This window comes from Scardinius erythrophthalmus (genome assembly GCF_964197995.2).
Source record: "Scardinius erythrophthalmus genome assembly, chromosome: 12".
Lineage (NCBI taxonomy): Eukaryota > Metazoa > Chordata > Actinopteri > Cypriniformes > Leuciscidae > Scardinius > Scardinius erythrophthalmus.
The window spans coordinates 14,068,165-14,074,383 of NC_138232.1; positions in this window are offsets into that span (position 1 = coordinate 14,068,165).

Genomic DNA, 6,219 nt, shown 5'->3' on the forward strand with positions numbered 1-6,219 from the left:
ACCTAAACAGACTAGCAAAAATGCTATTATTTTTTATAGTTTGGTGCATTATCAGAATAACAATCTAAGTAATAAGTTCAATTGAAAAATTAACATGCATTTCAGAATGGTTTGTCCATTCTGCAGCAGCACTCAAGCTGTATGAACTCAAGTTTGTATTAACCTGATGGCCATGTTTTCTAACATGATTTGAAAATCAATCTACAGAGCATCTTATGCTTCAATGGAAGCAATAACCTCTCACCTGTCTGTACATAAGCAGTAAATAAGCTCAGTTCTGTCAGGACCACTACCGTCAAATATGATTGACAATTAGCATACAGTTTGGATTGGCGGTATGGTTCCGTTCTGGGCGAGAACTCCCTGCGCATCCATGCAGCCTAGCATGGATAAGAGCAGGGAGAGCAGCAATAATCCCCCCTTGGCGTAAACAGAACAGAACCAACATGAAAATTTGCAAATATATTTAATTCAAGATTTTAAAGTACAACATTATTCGATAATTATTCTGATTCAAGGGGAATCAGAATGTCAAATCCTGACTGGGCAAGAGGAGGAGCTGGGGATGGAGGAGGGTAAATAGCTAGCTGCTGATAATACTGAAGGAGATTATATATGTATGTGATAGGTGTCGTATTCCTATAGGTAGATGTGGATCAGCTGAGGGTCAGCTGATGCGAGCTTGACTAATGTGACATGCCAGAACTAACGCTATGCTTGATTGCCACAAATGTGCTTATTTGATTAGTGACCTAGAAATAGTTCAGAATAAAAAAAAATTTTCAGTGTTTCCAAATCCTAAAACCCCAAACAGTATGATCTTACCAGTTGGCTCACACTGATGATTTAAACTATCTGTGCATTGCATTGATTACATGAGAAAAATGCATGAGGATTTTTTTTTTCATGTAGAGAATAAAAAGGCTTTTTCGACTGTTCAAAACATACATTCATTTTTGTAAATGGAAGTGAAACAATTAGCATGTCTTCATGTATACATTCACAATTATATTACTTTTATCTTGAGAATGTTTTATAAAATGTCAAATTTTAATGGCTTTGTTTTTGTTCTTGCTGTTGAAGCTGACATTTCCTGTTGATGTTCTACAGCCTGTGCTGAATATGGAAATTGAGTTGTTTTTTTGAAAAAGACAGACTATGATTCAGTTTTTCCTTGAATGCAATGCACAAACATTCATCTGCCGGGTTCTGATTTAACATTCTGTTTCTATGTCTCTATGCGTGTGACATATTTAGTCTCTCTTGAGAGCACTGCAATAGCTGCTATGTTGAGTCCAAATGGAGGAGATGGCATGATAGCCCCTGGTATGTGCAGCACTATGACATCTCAATGTGTAGAAGAATATACTAAGGAATTTACAAGGAATAAATTAAAGCTGTGCAGCCCAGTAATACATGCTAAGTCTGGCACTAAATTACGGCAACAAGAAAATTTATTATAGGTATTGTTAAAAGAGCCTGTCACAAGTGTTGAAATGTTGTGTGTTACAGTACATTTGTTTGTACGTTTGTTGCCTGTTTCTCTCTGTCTGATAAATGTATAAAATAATAAATAGAAATCGCTTGGCAAAAGTAACTGGTGTAGCTTCCGTGCTTCCGGGGGGAAGCAAATAAGTAAAAACTAATTAAAAAAATTATATTATATTATACACTATATAAACCACCATCATTGAGTATATTTCAAATAATAATAACATGAATGATGTCTTTGATTTTACTTATTTTGGCAATAAAAGTTTAATATCCCCATTGACCAAAAAGTAAACATTCATATTGACCAACCACCCCCCTGTATCATGAAATGGTTTGGTCCTGCGTTAGTGTGCGGTGTTTAAACTTGCAGACAGTCAGTCGATGCGCCAGAAACACAGAGACCACAATGTTGTATGGTAAAATAAAATATGGTTTTCAACAAAGGAAATAGAGAAAAGAGAGAGAGGAAAGACAAAAGAAAGGGCGTCAATCTGTAACCCAGTTTTCCCCCAAGAAAGGTGGGTAGCCTTTAGTCTGTAAGTGGTATTAACCTGTTGTCCATAGTGAAATAAGCTAACTAGCTGCAGGCTAGTGTTAGCCTACATTTCATCAACATTTACAATTTGCGTTCTTGTCTGTACTTGTGTTCTTGTGGACTTTTGAAACGTCATCAATCGCTGCCCAAGTACTGTTCCAATTCAAAGGGTGTTTCTCAAAACCAAGAATGCAAAGAACGGTCTTGTGTTCTTGGGGAGAACGCTCTTGCTAGTTGTTCTTGGAAGAATGGACTCACAAGGTGACGAGAACACAGAATGCTGCTGACAGTTTGAGGCGATGTGTTCTTGCTGGTATTGCGCAATAATACCCCCGCACAGACGCCGTCTGCACTACCCGAACATAACGAGAATTATTGATAACAGCCAGGCTTTATCGCCAAAGCCTACCCTCAGCTCAAGGGATTACTCTACAACTGTACACTACAATGTAATGTATATTCATAACAATAAAGCAACGCTTATGGGGATTCTCACTTCCGAAAACGTTTGAGCACATTTTCGATTGGCCATAAATTTTCGTAAAAATGCCAGTATTTGAAATCTACACAGTTGATTTCTCGCATCAAATGTTCTCAGAAGTGAGTTTAGTGATGAAATAGCGTACAAAATGGTAGAAAACGACTTGCTGTGCCTCTCTTTCCTCGAATGCCGAAATGAATGCTGGGATATTTCTGCCGTCAAGTGCTGCATTCCAGTCCACTTTTAGACACGCACTTGCGAACTTCCCTAAGCACTTCCCCTTGGGGGAATCCCTGCCGCCATTTTGAAGTGCGTTCCACTTCGTGAAGTGGACAAGGGAAGTTTATATGGACAGACCCTCGTTCCCTCGATTTTGGCCGAGGGAGCGAGTCTACTTCATATGTACACTTAAGGTGCCTATATGTCCCACAATGCAGTACGATTGTGACGTCCCCACAGATCTCATCTAATCACCACCACAACAAACAACTCTATGATATATTAATTCTATATTTTTTTTATTTAAAACAACCCAAACACACCTATAAACATTTGGAAGCTGCATTAAACAAATTCTTAAAGGGAAAAATAAATAAATACATAAATCAACTCCACAGCTGATTCCAAGTGATCAAGGGCTTAGGACGTTCCAGTTGAGTCCATTGCAGTTTCCGCCAGTAGTGGGCACTCTGAAGTTAGCGAGTGAAGGGCATGACAATTGTAGACTGGAACGCAGCACATTTCACACAAGTTACCAACCTATGCATCCTCAGTAAAATGGGTGTGTCAAGAACACTTCCGTGATTTTTAACCGTTCTTGTCAAAATTCTAACTTGTGTATTGGGACAGTACTTGGGCAGTGACTGATGACGTTTCACAAGTCCACAAGAACACAAGTACAGAGAAGAACGCATATTGAGAAACGGCCAAAGTTCACATCTAGCCAAGTCCAGTGCTGCGTTCCAGTCCAAAATTGTCATGCCCTTCACTCGCTAACTTCCCTCCGTCTCGTTCACTCGGATGCTTTGCTTACGTTGCACGAGTGCCCACTACTGGCGGAAACTGCAATGGGCTGAACTGGAACGTCCTAAGCCCTTGATCACTTGGAATCAGTTATGGAGTTGATTTATTATTTACATTTTTTTTTTCCTTTAAGAATTTGTTTAATGCAGCATCCAAATGTTTATATGTGTGTATGGGTTGTTTTAAATAAATAAAAAATCTAATTAATATATCATAGAGTTGTCTGTTGTGGTGGTGATTAGACGAGATCTGTGGTGACGTCACAATCGTACTGCATTGTGGACATATAGGTGCCTGAAGTGTACATTTAAAGTAGACTCGCTCCCTTGGTCAAAATCGAGGGAACAAGGGTCTGTCCATATAAACTTCCCTCGTCCACTTCTGGAACGCACTTCAAAATGGCGGCAGGGATTCCCCAAGCGGCAACCTCCCCATCTCTCTCTTGAAACCAACACGGAAGTGTTAAACTGCAATCCATTGACTGGCCGCTTGAGGCTGGCTGCACAAGTGAGTCAAATCTGTATCTCCCCCATGTTAAAATTACCAACTTTACAGCAGAAAAAAAAACATACAGCCTGGTTCTCTGTGTGACTTTGGTCTATACAGCTAATTTTGCCCTTCATAACAACTGTGAGGGGGGTGAATTTTTTTATAACTCATCCGTTTAGTTGATTAATATTTAAAGTTCTGCATAATTAAGGGTGTGGCCACTTGAGTGACAGGTGGATTGCCGCTGATGTCAATGCTAGCCGTTTGTCTGCTGTTACTAGCCGTCACTTCACCTCAGCAAATGTTAGCTGCTGAACTTGCCATCTCTGCAGTGTTTTGTGCTTTTTTTCTGGATTATTTCATACAATTTAATACACCCATTACTTCGCCCATGGCTTAGGATTCCGTCGTTGTCGTCGAGTATCGTTCGAGAGAACAACCAGCGCTGTGTTTCAGTTGTTTTCCTCTGTGAACATGCACTAATGGATGTCTGACAATTTCGTTGCTTTTTGGAGTTTTCAGATTTAAAAACATCAATAAAGGCTTGATCGTTCTGCTCTCAAGGAACAGATAGATTATAATATGCTTATGTACCATCAGGTGAAATCCTGCAGGTGACGGCGCTTTCTCCGTCCATGCAATAAATCCACATCCTTGAATGAGCGTGGATTTTCTAGCGCATTTACTTGAACTTCATAGGCAATATATCTATGGTTTAACCCATTTGAGAGGCGGCCAAAATCAGAATTTAAAATGGACTGAATAAGCTCTCTATGAACTTGACGAGCGATGCCGCGCTGACGGACCATAGACTATAAAAAAAAGAGTGACTGACATGTAACGTTATGCACATAAATCACTGTCACACACACACTCTCAGTAATATTAAGTTACTGCATAATACATTTTCAACTATAGTACAGAATCACGATACACAGTCTCACTTTTAGCCATGTCTTTTAACTATTATAATATTTCTAAGGGCAAAAATAGGAACTTTTAATTGGCGTTACATCATCAACTGTCACTTTAGCGCGAGGGCATGCAGTCGCAGACTTGGTAGTGTCAGTAGCATAACGTTATAGCATTACCTCCCCAGCCTGAGCTAAACTCAATCACGTCAGATAGCCAGGCTCCTCAGCTCCACTCACGCTCAGCTCTTTGCCCATTTTCTGTTATCCGGGAGTGACGCAAGCCAAGATGGCGACGGCCGGCTCCGCCCACTTTAGGCTTCAAAAATGCTCTTCAGAAACCTACGGGTGACGTCACGGACACTACATCCATATTTTTTTACAGTCTATGGGATTCCCCCGAGGGGAAGTGCTTAGGGAAGTTCGCAAGTGCGTGTCTAAAAGTGGACTGGAACGCAGCACAGTTCAAATCCCCAGATGTGTTCTTGATCCACCCCTTTTACTGAGGATGCATCGAGAGGTGACTTGTGCGGACTTGAGGAGTAGGGGGAGGCTGCAGACCAGACCACTAGACTAGAGACATCCGAGCCAGCAGCAAACGTCAGCAGCACTAGCTGAGGAAAGGCTTTTCTCGGCAGGGTATATGAGCGCCGAGCGTCCGATTGCCTGGATCTCACAACTCCGAAAACGACAGATAAAATTCTCAAATAGGTGCTACCTTTATAAATAAACCAAAGATTTGAGCTTTAAACAACTACAATCTCGCCTGAAAAACTCCTCTACTATTGACGCTTGTTGGTTGGTGTGAGATGCATTTTGGGATACCTGGCTGTTTCAACTCCTATATGGGGAGGCTGCAGACCTGAAGCCGGTAGATATACGCCCCAAGCAGTTTTACTCTTTACTAATACTAAAGATGTCTCTAGTCTAGTGGTTTAACATGAGATATAAATCGCCTTGTGTATATCTAACGGGCGATTTATTTATTTATTTATTTATTTATTTATTTATTTTATTTGTCTCATTAATCTATAATTTGTTCCCTGGCAAAACATTTTGGCTGAGGGCAAAGTGAAGTTTCATAGCTTTATATATTTAGTCTATTTAACTTTAACGTTGTAGCCTACTAGCTGTTTGACTGAATCGTTAGCTTTATTATTGTATAGCTTCTTATAGCCTACCTTTTAGGCTACTTATACTTTTATAATGGCTATTATTGATCATTAAAACTGACATTTAACAAAAAAGGTTATGCCATTTTATTTTATATATTTAAAACATATAAA